Source organism: Lissotriton helveticus, chromosome 3_2 (assembly GCF_964261635.1).
Source record: "Lissotriton helveticus chromosome 3_2, aLisHel1.1, whole genome shotgun sequence".
NCBI lineage: Eukaryota > Metazoa > Chordata > Amphibia > Caudata > Salamandridae > Lissotriton > Lissotriton helveticus.
In genome coordinates this window covers 82,113,826-82,139,142 of record NC_136062.1, presented here as the reverse complement: position 1 = coordinate 82,139,142, position 25,317 = coordinate 82,113,826, and positions in this window count along the sequence as shown.

The following is a 25,317-nucleotide window of genomic DNA, read 5'->3' as shown; positions in this document are numbered from 1 at the left end:
ACCCCACCGACCCAGACGCCACCGCCCGTAACTTCAGACATAGGATAGACGACTTCGCCAACACTCTCGCCACGCTCAAGAATCCCTCAAACAACCACTCCAGCAAGAAATCCGCCTGGTTCACCGAAGAGCTCCAGACCTCCAAACGCACATGCCAGAAACTAGAGAAGAAATGGCTCCACGACCGCACACCAGACAGCCACACGGCCCACAAGGACGCAACCCACAGACATCATCAACTCATCAGAACAGCCAAGAGATCTCCCTTCAAAGCCGGCCTGCATAACAACGCACACAACAACAAAGAGCTTTTCAGCATAGTGAAGGAACTCTCCAACCCCATCTCCAACACCAACGACATCCCGCTCTCACAAGATCTGTGCGACTCACTGGCCACCTTCTTCCATCGCAAGATCACTGACATCCACGACACCTTCAACACCTCGACCGCCCGACTACGGCACCCTCCACCCCGAACGCCACCTGCACCAACCAGCTGACCTCCTGGTCCCACATCAACGACGACGAGACTCGCAAGGTCATGAACTCCATCCACTCAGGATCACCGTCAGACCCCTGCCCACACCACGTATTCAACAAAGCAGACGCTACCAACGCCCCCCAACTACGGAAGGTCATCAACATCTCCTTTGACACAGCGACATTCCCCGAAAGCTGGAAGCACGCTGATATCAACGCCCTCCTCAAAAAGCCCAAGGCAGACCCCAAGGACCTCAAGAACCTCCGGCCCATCTCCCTGCTCCAATTCCCAGCGAAGGTCATCGAGAAGATCGTCAACACACAACTGACCCGTTACCTCGAGGACAACAACATCCTAGACCCATCCCAGTCCGGATTCAGGCGAAAACACAGCACCGAGACAGCCCTCACCGCCGCCACAGACGACATCAGGCACCAACTAGACAACGGCGAAACGTCTGCCCTCATTCTCCTGGACCTGTCGGCTGCCTTTGACACAGTCTGGCACCGCACACTAAGGACACGCCTCCAAGAAGCCGGAATCCAGGAGAAGGCCCTGGACTGGACCACGTCCTTTCTCTCCAGTAGAACCCAGAGAGTCCACCTCCCACCCTTCCGATATGAAGCCACTGACATCATCTGCGGCGTACCCCAGGGTTCATCCCTCAGCCCCACCCTGTTTGACGTCTACATGGCCTCCCTCGCACAAGTGGCCCACCAGCACGACCTGAACATCATCTCCTACGCAGACGACACCCAACTCATCCTCTCCCTCACCAAGGACCCACACACCGCCAAAACCAACCTCCACAAGGGAATGAAGGCCGTTGCAGAGTGGATGAGGAGCAGCTGCCTAAAACTGAACTCAGAAAAGACGGAGGTCCTCATCCTCGGCCCCACCCCCTCCGCCTGGGACGACTCCTTGTGGCCGACCACACTGGGAACAGCACCAACACCCACGGACCATGCACACAACCTAGGATTCATCCTCAACTCCTCCCTCTCCATGTCAAAGCAGGTCAACGGCGTCTCCTCCTGCTGCAACACCCTCTGCATGGTTCGCAGGATCTACAAGTGGTCCCGACCGAAACAAGAAGAACAGTGACCCAAGCCCTCGTCAGCAGCAGGCTGGACTACGGAAACGCACTCTACGCAGGAATCCCGACCAAAGACATACGACGGCTGCAACACATCCAAAACGCCCCCGCCCGCCTGATCCTCAACATCCCACGGCACAGCTACATCACCTCCCACCTAAGAGGTCTGCATTGGCTCCCCATCAACAAGAGGATCACCTTCAAGCTCCTCACCCACGCACACAAAGCACTCCACAACACCTAACCAGCCTACCTGAACAACAGACTCAACTTCTACACCCCCGCCGGCCAACTCCGCTCCACCAGCCTCGCCCTCGCCGCCGCCCCACGCATCCAACGAACGACCTCCGGTGGCAGAGCCTTCTCCTTCCTCGCCGCCAAGACCTGGAACACCCTCCCCACCCATCTGCGGCAGACCCAAGACCTGCTCACCTTCAGAAGGCTCCTCAAGACCTGGCTCTTCGAGCAGTAGCAGCCCACCTACCCTCTGCACCTTGTGACCCTCACGGGTAAGTAGTGCGCTTTAAAAGTTTACTGATTGATTGATTGATTTTAGAAACTGCTTAAAAACTGGCTTTTCTAATCTGGGTCCTACTGTCAATAGGGTGTTCTCCTCTCAGGCGCCGAGAGATCCTCCTGGGGATGATTCAATGCGCCCTACAAATGAGTAAAAGTAAAAGTAAAATGAGAGGCCATTACCACTGCCCATTGTTGTTCCTTAAGCAGGAGGGCTTTATGGTCTCTTCCCAGCACAGTTGCAGCTCCTCTGCTAAGGTGGAGCAGCATCGCTCCACTGAAAAAAAGGAAAAATAAAATGATAATAACTACTGGTATTTTTTCCAGTCTCTCTGATATTATATGTTATCCTGCAACCCCCATCTGTTGGTCGGATCATTTTCTTTGTAAATTCACTCTCATTTTACCTGCCATTGCCACTTTTTCTTCTTCTTTTCTCCCTCTGACTACCCTGAAAAGGAACTGGAAAAAACTCGACTAAGTTTGGCCAAGAGTGCTCTATGTCTCGGTATCCCACCTGCGGACCTTCAAGCTGATACTCTTGCCATAAAAACTGAGCAGTGGCTTCTTAATGCCATAGATCATTGTCTTCCGCTTTCTCATTCTAAATGTAATAACCATCGCCCACCAGCCCCATGGTACAATGATTTGCTTAAAATAGAAAAATCCAAATGTAAATCCCTCAAGCGCAAATGGCGCAAATATTTCGCTCCAGAACGGAAAGACATTTATGTTAAGGCTAGGAAAAACTATCAAAACCTATGTAAAGTGGCGAACGTTATCTTTATCTCCAAAACCATCACCGAAGCCACCAATCGATCAAAAACTCTTTTTGGTGTGGTAAAGGAGTTGGCAGGTTCTAAAACTGTTGCTAATACCCTACCGTTGAGCAGCCAACAATGTGACAATCTTGCCCAATTTTTCACGGACAAAATTGAAAAAGTTCACAGGGAAATGGCGAACGCGAATTCAATTGCACCTCCTCAGATCCACTCCAGTATGGCGGCCTCGAATTCACACATAACAGGGATCACCACGGATAAAAACCTGGAAACCCTCTCAAAACTCCGGTCTTCCCCAGCCCTTTTAAATTGCTGGCCACTTCTTAATATAGAAGAACTTAAAACTATCCTAAATAGTATAACATCTGGCTCGCCCAATGATCCCCTGCCCATTGCCATTATGAAACAATTAGACACCCACCATTTGACAGTGATTCTTAATTCTAGTAATGTCTCCTTACGGGAATCCATTGTACCAGCACAGTGGAAACACGCAATGGTTACCCCTCTTCTGAAGAAACTGATGGCTGACCCCGAAGTGCTTGCTAACTACAGACCAATCTCCCTTCTTCCAACCTGTTCCAAAATACTTGAAAGGCATGTCCATTCTCTCCTTTCACAGTTTGTCAACACTAACAATCTCCTCCACCCTTCCCAATCAGGTTTCCGCTCTAGCTTCTCCACAGAGACAGCACTTTTGGGTATCACTGAGAAGATTCGCCACCTTCTGGATGAAGGTCAGACAGTCGCACTCATCCTACTGGATCTGAGTGCGGCGTTTGACACCATCTCTCATACACAGCTTATCCACACCTTGAAATCTTCGGGTATATGTGGCTCTGCCTTGGAGTGGCTAACTTCCTTCCTGGAGTTGCGCACCTTCCAAACCTTTTCAGCTACAGCGCGTTCAAAAACCTACGCGTCACCTCATGGGGTGCCTCAGGGCTCAATACTGAGCCCTTTGCTTTTTAACTTATATGTTAGGCCGTTGGCCGACATCGCAGATCAGCCTGGCCTTACTCACTTTACATACGCGGATGATTCCCAGATTGTCTTTTCCCTCTCTAGCTCCAACCCATTGGCACCCTCCTGCTTAAAACAAGGCCTCAGGAACATTTCAACTTGGATGACCTAAAACCACCTCAAGTTGAATGGTGAGAAAACTGAGGTTCTTATCCTTGGTAAGCAGAAAGACCTATGGTGTCCGTCCCACTGGCCAACTAGCCATGTTCGTAACCAGGGTGTCATAATTGACGATTCATTGTCAATGCATCAACAAACCGTGAAACTGACAGCACTATGCTTTACCTTCTTGAAGTGACTTAAGAAAATCTTATGGATGCTGCCAATACCCACCCAAAAAAATGTTGTTCACGCCCTTGTCACCTAACGACTAGATTACGGCAACATCCTTTATCTGGGATGTAATAAGTCCGTGATCCGCAGACTTCAGCTAGTCCAGAATTCTGCAGCAAGACTCCTCTGTAGAATCCCCAGGTTCTCCCCCATTGAGGACATTTGAGGGATCTACATTGGCTCAGGGTGGAGAACCATATCAAGTTCAAAGCCCCAAGCTGTATGTATAAAATCAAGACAGGCATTGCCCCTCAATATCTCCAAGCACTTGTCCGTCCTTATGTTCCATCCCGCCAATTAAGATCTGTAACCAAGGGTAACTTTGTAGTACCCAGAATCAAACTTTCCAGAATGGGTGGGAGATCCTTTTCCTACCTAGGTCCTTCCCTCTGGAATACCTTGCCTCCCACCATACGTAAAGAAACTAACTACACCCATTTCCACAAAACCCTTAAGACCTGGCTCTTTGACCAATAACTCCTGCTCACTGTTCACTGTTCTGGCTTTTGCTCTATGTCCGCTATGGCGCCGGGAAACCCTTTTTGGGTAGCTGAGCGCCTAACAAATTCAAATAATAATAATAATAATGCGCTACTGTTCATCTGTCGACCCAAGTTTAAATCTTCTCAGCGTCAGTGAAGAGCAACAAACTCGGATTGACCACTACTAAGGCAGAATGATGTTGGCCAATTCCAGAAATCATGGAAAGGGTGGGAGCCCTCACTCTACCACTCCTCTAGGACAGAGCTATCATAGGCTTGTATATAGTTGGCTGAATTGCATGGCTCCCACCACACATGATACTGTAAAATGACCACAGTTCTTGGGATTCCTCCTTGTATGAGAATATGTACTTTTATTGATTTAGATACGTGCCCTGCCTTCGACTGTTCAGTACACACGTTGTATTTTGTTGCCTGGCTATGCCCTAGACTGCCTGCATTACGTTCCTTACCTTCGGCTGTCTTGTGCACACTTAAATGTCCAATTTTGACTTTAGCTGTTCTCCAGCGCTGCTGCCACTGAGCCGTCCATTGGAGGACCGCCAAAGCCATGTTGTGTCCAACCGTTGGATTACAAGTGTAATCCGGGTCGGGCAGGTGGTGCTGCGGCGGTCTCATGGCAGTGGGCAGTTAGGCTCATAGGAGAGACTAACATGCAGCCTGCCGCTGTGACAGAGTCTGCAGCACGTTCCTGCACAATGGGGGTGCAATTGCAGGAGGGCACAGCATGTGCCCCCACTGCATGCTCCCCCAGACCCAAATCTGGCAGGGGGTCCTGTTAGAGCCACTTTAGTTGCCTCTCTGCCACCCTTTTCAGGGTGGGCTCATCACCATGAAAAGGGCAGTGAAAAGGCAGCTCAGAATATACTAGGCGCTGCCATCAGCGGCACCCCCAGAATATTGGTGCCTGTAGCAGACTGCTGTCCCAGTGAGATCCTTGATCCCAAAAAAGCCGGCTGTCCCATAGCAGTCCAACTGCCGCACTCCTAATACTGCGAGCGGGCCACAATGTGGCCAGACAGCCACCAAATTGTAATCAGGCCCTGAGTGCCTGATTTAGAGTTTGAAAGAGAGGATTCTCTATCACAACTGCAACTGAGTACAAACTCTGCCAACCACTCAGTCAGCCCACCTGACTTAGGGCTGAACGGACTGACAGAATGAAGAAAACAGATTCTACTCTGGCTCTGTCAGTGCAATACTCCTCCCACGGCTCAACAGACTATGGGCCATCACAAGTGAGCCATTAATTTTGAGTGGGCTGTTGGATAGCTTTTTCTTTCTTGCTGTCCGTCGCCACCAGGCAAAGGGCCTGATTGTGAGTTTGGCGGTACTGGAACCACTGCCGAAACGGCGTTGGAAACCCTACCACCTGGTTGGCAGTCCTCCTGCTGTATTATGACTTTGGCGGTTTGCAGAACGAAAGACCACCAGAGCACCACCGCCAGCCGCCAGTCAACGACCGTCTCAACAGCAGCATAGGGAAAGCATCTGTCAGAGGTGGTACAGACAAGTTCACTGCCATCAAAATTATGAGTTGCCTTTCCGTCGAGCTGACCCAGGCAAGAAGACTGCCTGCTTCGAGTCGGCAGAATTGACGGAATTGGGGTGCATACTCACCTATTTCCTTTTCTTCCATTCAGTCTCCCATGCAGATCCCTTCCTCTAGGTCCAGCCTTCACAGCAGCTTCGTGACCCCGAAGAAAACGAACCTGTTGGTACCAAAATTCAGGTAAGTCCGTTTGGAAGTTTTTACCAATTGACTGGAATGGGCACATATGGTCCAGACTACAGCAATGGGAATGTAATCATAGTAGGTATTTTTTCATATGTGTCATGCATATGTGTAAATTTAGCACTTGTGCAGTCAAAATATACACACATGCATCGAAACATATGAAGTACATTTCCCGTTGTCAGTGTAATGCTACATATATTTTTTACATTGTGAGACTGTGGTGACCTTTGACCATGTGTAATGAATGACTTCATTTTGAATGAACAACATCATTTTGTGCTCTCATTTCGTGGCTTCTTGCAGCTTCAGAGTGGGATGTTTTCATTTCTTCTCAGCACAAAGCAAAACAGCCTTGCTGGAACTGAACGTGTGGGTTGTGCTTTTGAAAGTGTGAGAGAGGAATGTACTTCTCTGTCTCAGAGTCAAAACACGTAGGTTCGGCCGGTGTCCGTCTTGACCTTGGAACAGGCCGGTAGAGTCAGCCTTGGTGTTGCAATGGATGAAGGGATGTGAAATTTCTATAAGTCTCCCTGTCCTTGTTAGTAAACGTATTAAAGACAGGAGGTTTTGGCGTTCATACACAAGTTCATTCGTGAGGTGGACGCACCATCACAGAGCAAGTTTTGCTGTCCCATTGAGACTTCTGGATGAGTGAAAGGGCTTCCCAGTAATGATCTGGCCGCTTTCTTCGCTTTCTTCGCTGCCAAGGTGTCTAACATCTATGCTGACTTTGAGCCATCAGTACAGGCCACCGGCCCTATGGAGAGCGAGGACGGGTGTCCGGAGGAGGCTGCTTTAGACGCCTCTGAAGGACTTGTCACCTTCCCGCCTATTGAATTGGCCACTGTGGAAAGACTCCTGGGTGCTCTTAAATCGGGTTCCCCTCTGGACGCTGCGCCGCCTGCAGCACTTAAACAAGTCTCAGGGACGGTGCGCCCGGCCATAATGCGGGTAATCAATTCATCCTTGGAATCAGGTGTGTTGCCCTCCATCTGGAAGATGGCGAAAGTGAAGGCCCTTCTAAAAAAAAAACTTGGACCCTGAAGACTTAGCTAAATATAGGTCCATTTCGTTATTACCGGCCCTTAGTAATATGGCTGAAAAACACGTCAATCAGATCCTCTTCACGTTTGTTGAGACTTCGGGTGCACTCCATTCCTCTCAGATGGGATTTAGAGCCAAGCAGGGTACGGAGACTGCCCTGGTGGCAGTGGTGGAGGCAACCAGGAGTATTGTGGACGCCGGAGACTGCGCTGCAGTGATACTGCTGGACCTCAGCGCAGCCTTCGACACTGTCAATCATCCACTTTTGCTTCTTCGTCTCCGCCGGGCAGGGGTCTCTGGAATGGCCCTTAAATGGCTCCAGTCCTTTCTAGCAGAGAGATGTTTCTCCGTTTTTGAGGAGGAGTTTTCATCAGACCAACTGCAATTGTATCACGGCGTTCCCCAGGGATCTTCACTTAGTCCTACCATGTTTAACATCTACATGCGACCACTGGCTGAGGTGGTGCTTCCCTGGGGAATTCAGCTTATCACCTACGCCGATGATACGCAGTTGGTCGTCTCCCTGGCGAGGGATGACACGGTAGATTAGGGGAGCAATAATCTGACCCCATGTCTCACCAAAGTTTTGGAGTGGATGACCGCCTTCTTCCTAAAACTAAATGGGGCCAAAACCGACATTATGCTCTTGGGTTATAAAGCCCCCATCAATCTTGACCCATGGTGGCCACATTGTTTGGGTCCCCCTCCTATCCCAAAGACCCAAATAAAGAGCCTGGGGGTGTGGCTGGACACCTCCCTGGGATTTAAGGGCCAGGCTAAGAAGGTTGCGTCTACCTGCTATGGACTGCTCAAGGTCCTTAGTAAAGTTCTGTCCCTCCTTCCTTTTGAGGCCAGACGCGTGCTGGTCCAGTCGCTGATCCTATCGCGGCTATACTATGCAAACGCTATTTATTTGGGTGCTCCAGCAGGTACCATTCAAATCCTGCAATCTGTGCAAAATTGCGCTCCTCGGCTGCTTATGAATTCACCTAGACGCGGCTCGGCGAAGGCGGCACTTCGATCACTCCACTGGCTGCCGATTCAGGAAAGAATCATGTTCAAGAGGTTGTGTATGGCGCATAAGTCCATCGGTAATAGCGGCCCTACTATTCTTCAGCCCTTGTTTGGCCGTCATCAATCTCACAGATCCCTGAGATCTAATCAGCGAAATTTGCTGGTAGTACCTAGGGTGAAGCGAGCCCGTATGGGCGGCTGCCAGCTCTCCTTCCAGGCAGCCAAGGGTTGGAACAAACTCCCAGATAACATCAGGCTTGAAACTAATCATCTTGCTTTCAGGAAGCTATTGAAGACATTTTTGTTCCTTTGATCGTCTTCTCCTTGTCGTCTGGTCTTACAGCGCTGGGATGCCTCAGGGTAGCCATGCGCTATATAAGAGCGTACTCATTCATTCATTCATTCAGTCCAGCTGAGCAGAATGTTGTGCTAAACTCAAATGGTGATGTATGAGCTATGAATTTTATTGCTATGTGATGTTTTCATGTTGTGCTCTTTATATTTGAGTCTTCCATTTGACAATGTTAATTTCTGGCCTTTGACAGTGTTTGTTTCTTGCATGGGACGTCCTTTATTATTATCTGCTTATGTTTTGCTCCCTTGCATTTTACTTGTGAATGTTCCATTATTATTTGACTTAAGAGTGTTACATTATAATCTGCTTGGATTTTATCTTATGCATTTGATTACTTGTGAATGTTTTATTACTTGCTTGTGTATGCATTTATATATCTATATACATTTGCATGTTGTTTTACCTGTTTCATTTGACATCTAGGAAAGTTTTCTGTTAGAGAGTGTTGCATTAATAAAGCCTCACAGTTTATTTTTTAACCACCTTTTGGTTTGCCTCATTTTATGAGTGCTGAACCTCCTTTCCAGCGGCTTTTTATTGTTTTACAGAGTGCCTTTTCTTGGGAGTGCTGAATTAATTTTATTTGGGAGTGTAAGGCAAGACAGTGAGAAACATCGCTGCTGGCCTAGATGTGACATCGTAATGGCAGGGCGGGGGGCAGAAGAACGCCTCTGCAGCAGAATGTTAGTAAGACCACCAAACTCGTAATCAGTTCTAAAGTCTGCTGGCAACGGAAAGTAAAAATAAAAAATGTACTCCGAGGCCATGGGAGAAAACTCCCATAGTGTAAGGGCCATTGGTTTAACATTTTTCAAAAACAAACTTCTGCTTCCTAGGTTTGTTTTTGAAAAATATGAAACTTTAAAAAGTTTGGTGTAAGTGTCCGTCACCAATGACAGATGCATAGAACAGGTAAAAAAAAATCCCAAGGTTCACCATTAAGTTCAGTGGCATACATTGTTCTTTTTCTGTTGCTTCTTTTGTGCTTGATGCTTGCAGCTGTATGTTTGTTTCTACAGTAGATGAAGAGTTGCGGTCCAGATCGGAAGCAACAAAGAGCTGCATTCAGGTAAGAACAATTTACTTTACATTACTAAGGGCCTGATTATGATGATGGTGGTCTGGGGACCACCATCGCCTTTCAGCAGTCCACTCACCCACTTCCTTGACGGTCTAACCATCCGATTAGGAAGTGAGCGGGAACACCGTCTCAGGACTATCACCATCGGCCGTCCCACCAAGCTTTCTGCTGACCCAATCATGACCTGCCTTTCCACTGATTTTTCCCTGGTGGGGACACTGCCGTGCAAGAGTCGGCGGAAAGGCAGGTAATGAGGTGAATAACTGACTAGAGGATGAATGTGAAACTTTTGAAATGTGACTGGTGCTCATGTTTTGATCTCAAATGCCTTTGGGTCGCATGCGTGCAATGTTTCCCTTGCACAACTTAATGCAAGGAAGCAGTGAGTCTGATTGGCTGGAGGCACTGTAGCAAGACCGGCAATGGCTTCCAGCTCATTACCAGAGCCAAAGCGTGCCACTCCCATGACTCTGCCACCCACACACTGCCACCCCCGTAAAACTCATGATATGATGGGTGGGCCGTCGCTGGCCTGGTGGCGTTTTCTCGACTGCCGCGGCGGCAGACTGGTGGTAAAACCGCCTAAGTCATACTCAGTCGCTTAGTATATAGCTGGCTACGTTTATTGTAAAGTACAGGGGGAAGGTAGTTAGATGGTACGTGTAGGTGATGTGATTGATTAGAAGATGAATAATGTAAAAAACAAATAAGGCTGCAAGTGTGCAAATTACCCACTGCCTTTAGCTGGGGAAGTAGTTACAACAAAAAGGCTCAATAAACGGCCTTTATTTTGAATCGGAATATGAAATTTAACATTAATTGATAACCCCAGCCAAGAAAGGCATCAAGGCCCAGATGTAGGTAATAGCAATTTACCGAATGGTAAATACCGAATTTTACTGATTCGGTATTTACAATTCGGTAAATGCTATGTAGGTAAATCATTCGGTAAAAATACAGAATCTGTAAGATTCGGTAATTACCGAATCGGTAATTACCGAATCGGCATTTGCCATTGATTCCTATAGGCCTTGAAGCCCATAGGATTCAATAGCAAATACTGATTCGGTAATTACCGAATCGGTAAAATTACCGATTTTACAAGGGGGACAGGGTGTCACTTTGACACCCTGTTGCACCCCTGTTTCGGGCTTGTGTGCCATGTGACAAACAGACATGCCCTTAGGGCATGTCTGTGTGCCACATGGCACAGGTGTACATGCACAGATGTGCATGTACACTGGAATGAAGGTGCGGAGGTGCGGAGGTGCGAGAGGAGCTGCAACGGTGCCATTAATTGGATTTGGACAACAGCGCGGGCACGGCGACGACGGCCAGAGGTGTGCTTTCGTCTGCGGCCATGGGCAAGCCACAAACGTGAAAGGAAGAGGAGCAGCCACCATCTGATGCTGACCCCCCGCCTCCAGAGAATAGGGGCGAGCAGAAACTGCCACAAGATCAGGGAATTCAGCTCCAACTGGATAAAATACTGGTGGCTATTGCCGACTCTAGAGAGGCCCTCCAGCAAGATATTGCGCAAGTTGCAACTGGTTTGGGTTTACTACGAGCGGATCACTCGAAACTTGCTGATCGGGTGAAACAGAACGAAGTTGCTCTCCAAGATATTGGCCCGGTGCAGACCGCGCTCTCGGCGACAATAGTGGGAGTACTGGACCGTCTAACGATGTTGGAACGGAGGGCAGAGGACACCGAAGGCAGGAATAGACGCAATAACATCCGCATGGTTGGTCTACCGAAGAAAATTGAGGGTTCAGACATGGTGGCCTACTTGGAGAATTGGATCCAAACAGCTGTGGCACCCGAAGGACTGTTGAGATTCTATACCTTGGAGCGAGCGCACCGAGTACCGGCTAGGCCGCCGCTGCAGGGGCAGCCCCGGCGGCCAGTGGTGGCGCGACTATTGCACTTTCGAGACCGCGATTTGCTTCTTCGGAGACCTCGAAACGATGGTCCCTATCAGGTGGACAACAGCAATGTCACACTCTTCCCGGACTATTCTTTTGACACCCAGCGGCGCCGAATGTCTTACCAGGCGGTCAAGAAGGAGTTGAGGGTGGAAGGGATTCAGTACTCTCTATTTTTCCCAGCCAAACTGCGTATCATCCTAGACGGGAAGACCCACTTCCATGAGACGCTGGAGGATGCCTGTTAGTGGTTGGAAGCCTATAGAGCAGGCAAGGACGGCCAAGATGGCGAATAGCAGAAGCTGACTAAAGACTCTCAACCTCGGAAAATTGTATATTGGGAAAACCGAAAGACGTATGAGAATAAGACTCACGGAACATAAATCCAATATACGTACGAAAAACATGAAGTCCTCAGTTGCTACACATTTCATAGAGGAAAAACACAATATATTGCAATTGAAATTCATGATTCTGGAGATTGTGGAGAAAAAAGAAGGGAGAGACAATACTAAACATATGTTACAGCGAGAAAACCATTGGATTCAGAAATTATCTACCCAAAAACCCAATGGTCTCAATGATCGCACAAAACTAACATGTTACCTATAAAGACTTTAATGCTCCTTGATCAAATGGATGACTCTTGTGTAACTTTACTTTGTATGAACTATATATTTGTATATTGAATGTTATGGTTAGACTTGTGGATAGCTTTAGTTAATAGGCATATTCACCCAGACACACTAGATAGCTCTACACATAGGACATCAGACGTTGGAGTCAGTTTTTTTGCTATTGAGGGTTCGCACCCCCTATCTGCATTAGGAGGAGCAGTTGTCATTTTTGATTTTGTAGAATTTTTTTATCGTTATTTCAAGTACTAGGAGGTGATACTTTATGGATTTTTATTTTACAACAGACAGTGTGAGACTCCTGGAGAGAGACTATGTAGTGCATAAGTATGTTGTCTAGCTCGTTTTTTTGGTCACATGATTGGTCTCATGGCCAATGAGAAGGCAAATGAGATTATGTTTGAAAGCAAACTGATAGTCCAAACAAGCTGGAACTTTTGGGAACTTCGAAGAAACTTTGGTGTGAGTTAAGAACAGGTCAGTTTGTTTGTTGTTGGAGATTAGATTTTTTGAACAATCTGAATGCGATAATCCGCATGAGTACAGGTGTTACAATTTGGTTTCCCCCGTTTTTTCTTAGAAGAGTTCTCGCTATACGCGGTGACACCGGCATGTGAGTTTTTTTGAATTTTGTAAGTTACTCCCACAGGTTATAAGGTTATAAGGGTTCGAATGTAGAATACACTAATAATTTTTAAAGTGTGCATACCTTATAAACTAAATTCATAGAAGGATTTTTTGGACTCCACGGGATTAATAGTGGTCGTGCGATGGCATGTAGGATATTTACACGATAGTTTCACACTTTAACATTGAACACAAAGTTACACAAGTCGCATGTACGAATAATTTGCTGATGTATAGTTTATATGTTGATTATTTTTATTTTTTGAATTTTCTTTAGTATTGCACCCTGATGAAGGGCAGTCATATATGCCCGAAATGCATTGGATGTTGACGCAATATATGCCACATGTATAACAGTGAAATCAGCTAAATGAATGGAACAAATGAAAGCAAAACGTAAAAGCATTGACATTTTGTGAAATAAAACATGAAGAAATATTGAAGGAATACTGTGTTCAGAACCCTCATTGGTTATTGAGGGGTCATTGTGTGCCTGCAAGGATGCAACTAATGACCCATTAGGAGCACGTTAATTTGATTCATTTTAGGCGTCATAGGGCGTTCGGACGCCACTTGTGGAGCACATTTAAATTAACTCTAAATCTGTGAAAAAGGCATGACAAAGGGAAGCTGTGCACCTGCCTCAATTCTAAGTTCAAGTATATTTTAAAGCTCCACACTATTGCTTCCAAATGTTTTTTTTACTGGTTTCTTCTACACATTCAAAACTTTTTTTCAGGAATATAGATTGAGTAGATGCTGCAGATGGATAATGTTGTATAGCTGATACAGGTGCTGAAGATGGAACAGGTGATGAAGATGGAACAGGTGATGAAGATGGAACAGGTACTGAAGATGGTATAGGTGCTGGTGAATTATCACTTGTCATGCTTCCTGCAAATTAATTTTGAAAAGTTTTGAAAAAGTAACATTTCTTAAAGAAGAAATGAGTTTAAGAACCTACCACAAACCTTTCTCAAACACAAAAAGCTCATTAGAAATACTTTTTTTACATTAATGTAGTTTGTAAAATATGTTGTATGCAGAAAGACATATTCACGTACTGTTCTTCAACCTATTAACTTTTCACCTATATAGGAGAGAATTACACCAGCCAATTAAACAACATTACTCTAGTTATTCAAATTATGTGCCAATGCTGAAAAAATTATACTACCGTCAACAGAGTATTTTTTAGATAGTCTACGCAATCCATGCTTCTGGAATTTACTGAAACCATCAGGATACACATTACTGCTTATATAATCCATAAGCTCTTGGTACTTACTGTCATCCATTTCTAAGGAAAATTAAGATAAACGGGAAAAAAAGTTAAAAGAAAAGCATTATAGATGTAAAGAACACATTTTACATGCTCACATTCAAGTATAAAGACATAAAAGACTATAAAGGTGTGTGAATATATAATTAGTAAAACAACTGCCACCCCGTCTTCACAGCTCAATACGCCCACAAAGTTTAAGCGAGGGATACAGAGTACAGTCCATACAAAGGGACGGGTAAGGCCTGCAAAATGGATGCAGTTTGAAAACATGGCAGTTTTAGAAAGGGCGCTCAGGCACTGCAGTGCCAAGCCTGACTTTTATATTTAGGGTTACTTGTGTGGGTGGTACAATTACTGCTGCAATATAGTATACTTTACTATCAAGAGTAACATAAATACGACACAGAAATTGATGCACGCACAATTTATTAAAACAAGGTCTAGGAGGGCCCCGTGATGCAGAAGGAAATATTCCGATCAACCATATACGATCAATAAGAATAGAGACCTGGGAAGGACATGTGAGGTAGCAATACATATTAAAAGTCATGGGAGGATTAGGAGGGAGTAAATACGATGAAGCACAAATCATATGGCGCACAACAATAAAGCAAAACAGAGTTGGGAGTGTCATGTAACGCAGTAAAAAAAAATACTATTATGTACCCACAATTTATAACAATACAGGCTAAAGCACGTAGCAGTTCAAAAATACGACACAAAAATTCATGCACGCACAATTTATTTAAAAAAGGCCTAGGAGGGCCCCATGACGCAGAAGGAAATATTACTATCAATCATATACGATCATTAAGAATAGAGGCCTGGTAAGACCACGTGAGGTAGCAATAAATATTAAAAGTCATGGGAGGATTAGGAGGGAGCAAATACGATGAAGCACAAATCATATGGCGCACAACAATAAAGCAAAACAGAGTTGGGAGTGTCATGTAACGCAGTAAAAAAATAATACTATTATGAACCCACAATTTATAACAATACAGGCTAAAGCACGTAACAGTTCAAAAATACAACACGGAAATTCATGCACGCACAATTTATTTAAAAAAGGCCTAGGAGGGCCCCGTGATGCAGAAGGAAATATTCCGATCAACCATATACGATCAATAAGAATAGAGGCATGGGAAGGATACGTGAGGTAGCAATAGATATTAAAAGTCACGGGAGGATTAGGCGAGAGCAAATACGATGAAGCACAGAGCACGTGGCACACAAAAGTAAACCAAAACAGCTGGGAGGGGCACGTGGCGCAGTAAAAAAATAATACTAATATGAACGCATAAATTGTATAAATATAGGCTAAGGCACGTAACAGTTAAAAAATACGACACAGAAATTCATGCACGTACAATTTATTTAAAAACGGCCTAGGAGGGCTCTGTGACACAGAAGGAAATATTACTATCAACCATATACGATCAAAAAGAATGGAGGCCTAGGAAGGTCACATGAGGTAGCAATAAATATTAAAAGTCACGGGAGGATAGAAGGGAGCAAATACGATGAAGCACAAAGCATGTGCCGCACAAAAATAAAGCAAAACAGAGCTGGGAGGGCCACGTGATGCAGTAAAAAAATAATACTATTATGAACGCACAATTTATAACAATATAAGCTAAAGCACTTGATACTTCAAAAATACGATACAGAAATTCATGCACGCACAATTTATTTTAAAAAGGCCTAAGAAGGCCCCATGACGCAGAAGGAAATATTACGATGAACCATATACGATCAATGAGAATAGAGGCCTGGGAACGCCACGTAAGGTAGCAAGAAATATTAAAAGTCACGGGAGGATTGGGAGGGAGCAAATACCATGAAGCACATAGCACGTAGTGCACAAAAATAAAGTAAAGCAGAGCTGGGAGGGCCACGTGACGTAGGAAAAAAATACTAATATGAACTCACAAATTGTAACACTACAGGCTAAAGCACGTAAAAGTTCACAAATACGACACAGAAATTGATGCACGCACAATTTATTTAAAAAAAGGCCTAGGAGGGCCCCATGATGCGAAGGAAAGTTTCCGATCCACGATATACTATCAATAAGAATAGAGGCCTGGAAAGGCCACGCGAGGCAGCAATATATATTAAAAGTCACGGGAGGATTAGGAGGGAGCAACTACGATGAAGCACAGAGCACATGGCGCACAAAAGTAAAGCAGAACAGCTGGGAGGGGCACGTGACACAGTAAAAAAATAATACTATTATGAACCCACAATTCATAACAATACAGGCTAAAGCACGTAACAGTTCAAAAATACGACACAGAAATTCATGCACGCACAATTTATTTAAAAAAGGTGTAGGAGGGCCCCGTGACGCAGAAGGAAATATTACTATCAATCATATACGATCAATAAGAATAGAGGCCTGGAAGACCACGTGAGGTAGCAATAAATATTAAAAGTCACGGAAGGATTAGGAGGGAGCAAATACGATGAAGCACAAAGCATGTGATGCACAACAATAAAGCAAAACAGAGGTGGGAGGAGCACGTGACGCAGTAAAAAAATAATACTATCATGAACGTACAATTTATAACAATACAGTCTAAAGCACGTGACAGTTCAAAAATAACGACACAGAAATTCATGCACGCACAATTTATTTAAAAAAGGCCTAGGAGGGCCCCGTGACGCAGAAGGAAATATTACAATCCACCATATACGATCAATAAGAATAGAGGCCTGGGCCACGTGAGGTAGCAATAAATATTAAAAGTCACGGGAGGATAAGGAGGGAGCAAATACGATGAAGCACAGAGCACGTGGCGCACAAAAGTAAAGCAAAACAGCTGGGAGTGGCACGTGACGCAGTAAAAAAATAATACTAATATGAACGCACAAATTGTATAAATATAGGCTAAAGCACGTAACAGTTCAAAAATACGACACAGAAATTCATGCACACACAATTTATTTAAAAAAGGCCTAGGAGGGCGCCGTGACACAGAAGAAAATATTACTATCAACCATATACGATCAAAAAGAATCGAGGCCAAGGAAGGTCACGTGAGGTAGCAATAAATATTAAAAGTCACGGGAGGATAGAAGGGAGCAAATACGATGAAGCACAAAGCATGTGCCGCACAAAAATAAAGCAAAACAGAGCTGGGAGGGCCACGTGACGCAGTAACAAAATAATACTATTATGAACGCACAATTTATAACAATAGAAGCTAAAGCACTTGATACTTCAAAAATATGACACAGAAATTCATGAACGCACAATTTATTTTAAAAAGGCCTAGGAGGGCCCCATGACGCAGAAGGAAATATTACGATGAACCATATACGATCAATAAGAATAGAGGGCTGAGAAAGCCCCTTGAGGCAGTAATAAATATTAAAAGTCATGGGAGGATTAGGGAGGATTAGAAGGGAGAAAATAAATAAATAAATCAAAACAGAGGTGGGAGGGCCACGTCACGCAGTAAAAATAAAAATACTATCATGCAGGTACAATTTACAGATGAGGCTGATGTTGTGATGGCTTCTCTTACCTTTGCTTCTGTCGTCTTTTGTCTTGTCTTCAAAGGCTGGGGCTTTGGCTCTGCCTGGGGTGGACTGGGCGCGGGCGCCGCCGCGCCTATCGTGGTCTGGCTGGGCGGCAGCAGCAGTGACACCATGTCGAGTGTCACGAGTCCTCCTCTGCTCGAGCAAACAGTTCGTAGTAAAATCGACGACGACAATCTGTCTGTCACTGGAGCACAGGCAGGCAAAAGAGAGCATGCTCACGTCAGTGACCGCATTATATGGGAGCCGCGGGGGCTGATCAAACCAAGCCAAGGGCCGTCATTGGTAACGTTTTCGCGGTCTACAAGAATGACGGCCCTGGGGGACCTCCCATTGGCTAATGTATTGGCTTCCAGGCTTAGTGATAGCAAGAAAGCTAGGTGGTGGCATCTGGGGAGTGTGGGTGGGCGTGCATGTGCAAGTGTGAGTGTGTACACCAACAATTAACAACAGAGAGAGACGGGGCGGGGTTATCATGTGCGCAGAGGCAGGCCCAGTATCGGATCTCCAATGAGTGATCACTTCTAATCATTCTCGTAGTGGGCCTGTGCTCTGATTTGACACTGAGAGGGTGATCGCACCATACTTTGTACTGCTAATCATACTCTACGAATACGCTTTGACGTTACGCGTCGCATCAAAGCTTCCGTGTGACGTCATGTATGGTGCCCTGTATGCAAAAGGCGCCAATGATTTTATTTGTTTAAAAACATATATTTATGTATTTAATGTACATACTAAGGGAAGACATTATCTGGGATAATTATGAAAATAGTTTTTTTTTACTTTTAAGAATCGTATATTACTTTTAAAAGCAATTACACAAACCGCGGTGGAACGTCATTCGTACTCACATCGTAAGAGCACCGTAAGCACACTGTAAGCGTACGCAAAGCCATGTGACTTTAAAAGAAGAGATTTGATTGGTTCATAACACTTCCTATTGCAACTGTTGAAAGTTCCGTCCCATTTTAATCATTCTCTTTGACTTTCTAAGAAGAAGCACCTCTTCTGAGAATCCTCTCAAATAGAAGGAAGATCACCATAATAACAGCAATGGGCTCATCTTCCAGCCATTCTTCAGAGGGAGATTTCATTCCTGAAGAACCTCCAAAGAAGAGGAAGGAAGCCCTAATTTGGAAGTTTTTTACTTTTCCAGAAGGGCAAAAAAAGGTTAATGCTCCAAAAGTAACCTGTAAAATTTGCTAAACAACTCTTTCAAGGGACGATCCATCTAATAAATACTCCTTTGGCACAGCAAATATGGTGCGACACATGAAGAACTTGCACCCCAACATCTTTGCTTGAGCTGCAACACGGAGATTGCAGGACAACCCACCTGCTACTGCACCAAGCACATCAACTGCTGCAGCAGAATTTCCAGCAAGCAGTTCACACCCACAAATTGATCCCGTTTTTGGTGTAGTTAAAATTCTATGCATTTATTGCGATCAACTTTTGTGATATGGGGAACAGTCTATTGACCTGATAAAACGCAGGAAGCAGGAGCATCGCTGTCCTCGACGTTTTTATTTTTCATTCTTTTGTTCCTGTTGGACACTTTTTGGGTTCCAGTTCTATTTTTTTAGTTAAAAAAAAAACTTGTTGTCAAAACACAAAAAAAATAGAAAAACTAAAAACACAAAAAAAACAGTTCTTTTTAGAACTACCTTCACTGGTCAAAGAAAGAACTATATTTCTATGTTAGTGTATAAAAGTTTCTCAGAATGAATGTGTAGTTCATAAATGAATGAATGAATACATTAATAGTGTATGGTGAATGTGAAAATGCAGAACTATAAGGAACTGCTACAGCATACATCTATAAACAGTTTACCTATAGTATACTGTACTACCTCCGAAGCACTTGAATGTAACATATGCACATAAATATGTTACAAGTCTATGTTTCAATTTGCACTGCTGGTGAAAATGCCTGGATGAATTTCTATGTGTTACGGGTGGATTTACAACCTCCTTGTGCCTCTTTTAACACAGCCGCTGGGTCACTTTTGTGATGCACTGGTGGTGCAAAAGATGTGCCATGGTGTGTAGTATTTACAATGTGACACATCTGGAAGGTGCATCACATTATAAAGCCCTGCGCCAGAAGGAGGTGATATCACAATACACAATAACTGGCATATCTCTGGAGATGTACCACTTATTGTACATCTGCTGATTCGTGTTTTAATGTAGTGAATGGATTCTTTTAGAATAGTGTATTGATAAGCACATACAATTTATGGTCACTACAATACTGAAACAGAAGTGTGATAGTGTTTACTGGAAGTGTAAGGATACAGATTGGGGAATTGAAGATATAAAAGACAAGTTTCCTGGTGCATTGAACACTACATGCATAGTCTATAGGGGTTTTGTCAGGAACTACTGAACGGATTTACACCATTTAACAAAAAGCACAATCTGCTAACTGAACTCTACCTCTCTGACAAATTTGGTGTAATTCCGTTTCCGTACGCGTACGGTACGATTACCCAAAAAAAAACAATGAAAAAGGAATTATATAGAATTCAATTTTAATATATTGGGGGAAAATATCAAAAACATCATTTGCAATTTAGTTTTGTTATTATTTTACAATAAGAATATGAAATGTAATATAAAAAATAAAATAAATATAAATATTTATATTAAAAATTTAAGAAATTAGTCTAAAAAGGAAGAAATATAAGAATTAATACATTTAAAAATTTTCATTTACAAAACTTTTGAAATTCACTGAAAAAACCATAGGTGTCACACACGTTATAGTTAGGAATTAGCATTTAAAAAACCTTGCAAATTCATTGAAAAAACCATAGGTTTCACACATGTTATAGTTAGCTGGACATTACACTCATACAAAACCTTTGAAATTTCCCTGTTATAGTTAGTTCAGCTAACTATAACTCGCGCGCCCGCAATGCACTGCTGATGACGTCACATAATACATCACTCATGACATGGTCTGTAACATCACTCATGACATCACTGATGACATCTCAAATGACATCACTGATGACATCACTGATGACATCATTCTTGTGACAGAGCGGCAGACCCCCTCTCAGCGTAATATAGCCTTTGATACACACATTAAAAAATAGAAACAACATCTTTCTAAAAAATGGAGATACCAATACCAGTTACAACAACCTATTAGGTAATTTCAACATCTACATATACATACACTCATACACCAACAGTTCTTTATAGTCACTCATACATGTACTCACTCATTATATGTACTCATACACCTATACATCCTGTTATACACCAATACTCATCCATAGAGTTACTCACACACATACTCACACATGCAAATAAACGATCAAACATCCATTTACTTGCATATACAGGTATACACACACCACTACACTTACTTCCACAGAAACGTACACATACTTACTCTCTTAAACAATCACTTATAGAAACACATACTTATTACTGGAACTCTTCCAATCTCTCACTCTCATATATACTCACTTATATACATCAATACTCACATATACTAGTTTAAAACCTATGTAGTTACTCATAAAGATACTATAGAGACAGTCATTCACTCACTAACACACCCATACACACACTCATCCACCCATACTGTCCTGCACACATGCTGTCTTCAAAACACATACAAACAGTGAGTCAGTTGTTCATGCATCTGTGCGCTAAGTAATACCCTCTGCCAAACCATACAGACACTCGTACTGATACTCAAAAAACAACTAATAACACATATAGACACTCATGTAGCTACTCACCAACCCATGCAGCCACTTATACACAAAGTAAGACACTGATACAGATATTTACATATTTAAATATTACTCGCTAATACATGTATTCACTAAGATATACTTAATAAGTCAGTTATACAAACAATTTTACAAAAAAACATCCATTTAGACACTTATGTACCCATTTATTCTTCCTTCGCCCTTTAGATATACTTATATAAAAAATATGTATTTTTCAGAAAGACACACATTCACTGGATGATGTCATCAGTGTTGTCATTTGAGATGTCATCAGTGATGTCATGAGTGATGTCACTGACCATGTCATGACTGATGTAATATGTGATGTCATCAGCAGTGCATTGGGGGCGCACGAGTTATAGTTAGCTGAACTAACTATAACAGGGGAATTTCAAAGGTTTTGTATGAGTGAAATGTCCAGCTAACTATAACATGTGTGAAACCTATGGTTTTTTTCAATGAATATATATATAAAGAAAGCAAAACGCCAGGCACTTCGGGAGGGCTACCCACGGCGCATCTAACCATCCAGTCTTCTTCTGCCCCAATCGTCCTCACAGCCTTCCTCCACAAGATTTAAAAAGAGGTCCGACGCGTTTCGGGGCAAACACGCCCCTTCTTCATGGACAGGCAAAGAGCACATGACACTCACCATTGCGATTTAAATGCTGTTTATTTATATATATATTTGTTGTATAAATTGTATATATCTATATATATACATATTCATTGAAAAAACCATAGGTTTGAGGCACGTTATAGTTAGGAATTAGCATTTAAAAAACCTTAGAAATTCACTAAAAAAAACATAGGTTTCAGGGACGTTATAGTTAGTTGATCATTTGACTCATATAAAACCAGAGAAATTAGCCTGTTTTAGTTAGTTGAGCTAACTATAACTCGCGCACCCGTAATGCACTGCTGATGATGTCACATGTTACATCACTCATGACATGGTCAGTGACATCACTGATGACATCTCTAATGACATCACTGACGACATCACTCAAGACATCATCCAGTGAATGTGTGTTTCTGTAAAGTTTAAATATGTTTTATATGTATGCCAAGGTGTATTGAAGAATGAATGCATTTACAAGTGCCTAAAGGAATTATTTTGTAGGTGCGTGACTGACTGTATAAGTGAGTGATTGAACATGTCTTACTGAATGCATGGGTTAGTGACTAAACTGTGTGAAAGTCTGTATTAGTCTCTCCATTGGTGTCTAAGCAACTGCATGGGTTGCTGAATAGCTACATGAGTGTTTATACAGGTGTTTGATTTTTTGTCTGAGTATCTGTGTGGGTCCCTGAGTGTCTGTGTGGGTGGGTGGGTGTATGAGTCTGTGCATAGATGTCTGAGTGGGTGATTCAGTGGTTGTATGGATTAAAAAGTGCATCTGGGAAGGGCTATATGGGTGAGTTAGTGTGTCTATGGGTGTGTTGGTGAGTGAATACATGTCTCAGTGGTATATCTGTGGCTAACTATATATGTTTTAAGGCACTATATGTGAGTGTTGGAGTATATAAATGAGTATGCTTGAGACTAAGTTATTTGAAGAGTGGGTGTATAAATAAGTGTCTCCTTCTATCAGTGATTGTATAAGACAGTAAATATGTGTTAGTATCTGTATAAATAAGTGATGTGGTATGTCTAACAATAACGAAGTTGGTGTGTATAACTGTATACATGAGTAAATGGGTATGTGATTGATTCTTTGCATTACTGACTAGGTGTATGAGTAACTCTATGGATGAGTGGCAGAGTCTGACTGCATGTATAGATGTATGAGCGCATATTATATTCCTGTATTGATGAGTAACTGATAACTGATTGGATGTGTGTGTGTAGACCTAGGAAATAGTGAGTGCTGTGTAGTATATGGCATTCTTCTGTGTATGGTTTCAAAAATAGTAGTTAGCATTTGAGAATGGGTGTATCAAAGTTTATATCAGTATGTGCATCACATTGTCACATGGATGATTTCATGAGTGATGTCATGAGTGATGTCATTTGAGATGTCATCAGTGATGTCATCAGTGATGTCACTGACCATCTCATGAGTGATGTAATATGTGACATCATCAGCAGTGCATTTTGGGCGTGCAAGTAATAGTTAGCTCAACTAACTATAACAGGCGAATTTCTCTGGTTTTATATGAGTCAAATGTTCAACTAACTATAACGTCCCTGAAACCTATGTTTTTTTTTGTGAATTTCTAAGGTTTTTTAAATGCTAATTCCTAACTATAACGTGCCTGAAACATATGTTTTTTTCAGTGAATTTCTAAGGTTTTTTAAATGCTAATTCCTAACTATAACGTCTGTAAAACCTATTGTTTTTTCAGTAAATTTAAAAGGTTTTTTAAAATGTTAACTTTCATACTTTAATGTTTTTAAAACCTATATTTTTCTAATTTTTTTTTAATATTTTGGAACTCTATTATACTTCTTTTTTTTTACTTTAAAATTATGTAATGTTTTCTATCTTCCCCCAAAAATATATATGTTTTTTTTTTTTTAGAAAACTGAACTCCCATACCGGTAGCGTACCAAGCTCCATCACCATGCGAATTCTATCCACCATATTGCTAAACTTGTAAATGATGCGTATTTTATATTCAACGAGTTCGTGGCACCGCGTCCCACGTAACATCATATACGCATGAAGTCACCCTAGCTGTTACTTTGGTATCCGACGGGTACGCAGTACCAAACCACACGTTACGCCAGGTACGTATGTGGTTGTGCCCGCTGCATGTTGCATATGCGACGAGAACACGCTGCCAGGCCCTGTGTTATGTCACAGACGTATAATGTCGCGCCGGGTACGCCATTCCCTCGTTTTGTTTTTGACTCAAAAGTATATCTAAATAACTTTAAACAGTATATGAGAGCAAGCGATAATCTAAACATTTTAAACATTTATATATTTCTAACTCCTTGCGCGCTCGGTGCGCGATTGCCATGTGACCTTACAAAAAAGCATTTGATTGCTTCATAACATTTCCCATTGTAACAGTTGGACGACCCAACCCATTTTTTTCATTCTCTCTACAGCGTTTGATGAGAGACACCTCTTCTGCTTAGAAAGCTTTTTTGAAAAGTGTTTCCCTGTATACTCATATCTTATACTACACACAACATGCAACGATCATCTTGATCAATATTCATGGTCTGTACATTAGCCTTCCACGTGTGATTGCCATGAATCTCAAACGTTCCATCAAAAAACAAATGTGTGTTACACGATGCCCCTAGTGTGTGTGTGTGCACATTATTATTCGTGGCTCTAAGAAGTATCAGGAACCACGGATGGAGTGCACATCCTAGATCACTTGTGACAAACAGTAAACAGCAATGTGTAGATTTCTTTTGCTGTATGCTCTGTTGTCAGGCTTTACCAATATAGTAGTGTGTTATATGTGAGACTTTCAGATTCACATTTGACATGCATTGCTTGACTGTAATGAGCGTTATCACTATGTATGACGTAGCCTCACTGCTGATCCTCCCTCCATCCGAGCACATTCACATGTGTACGCTTCGCGATAGCAACACTTTCAAT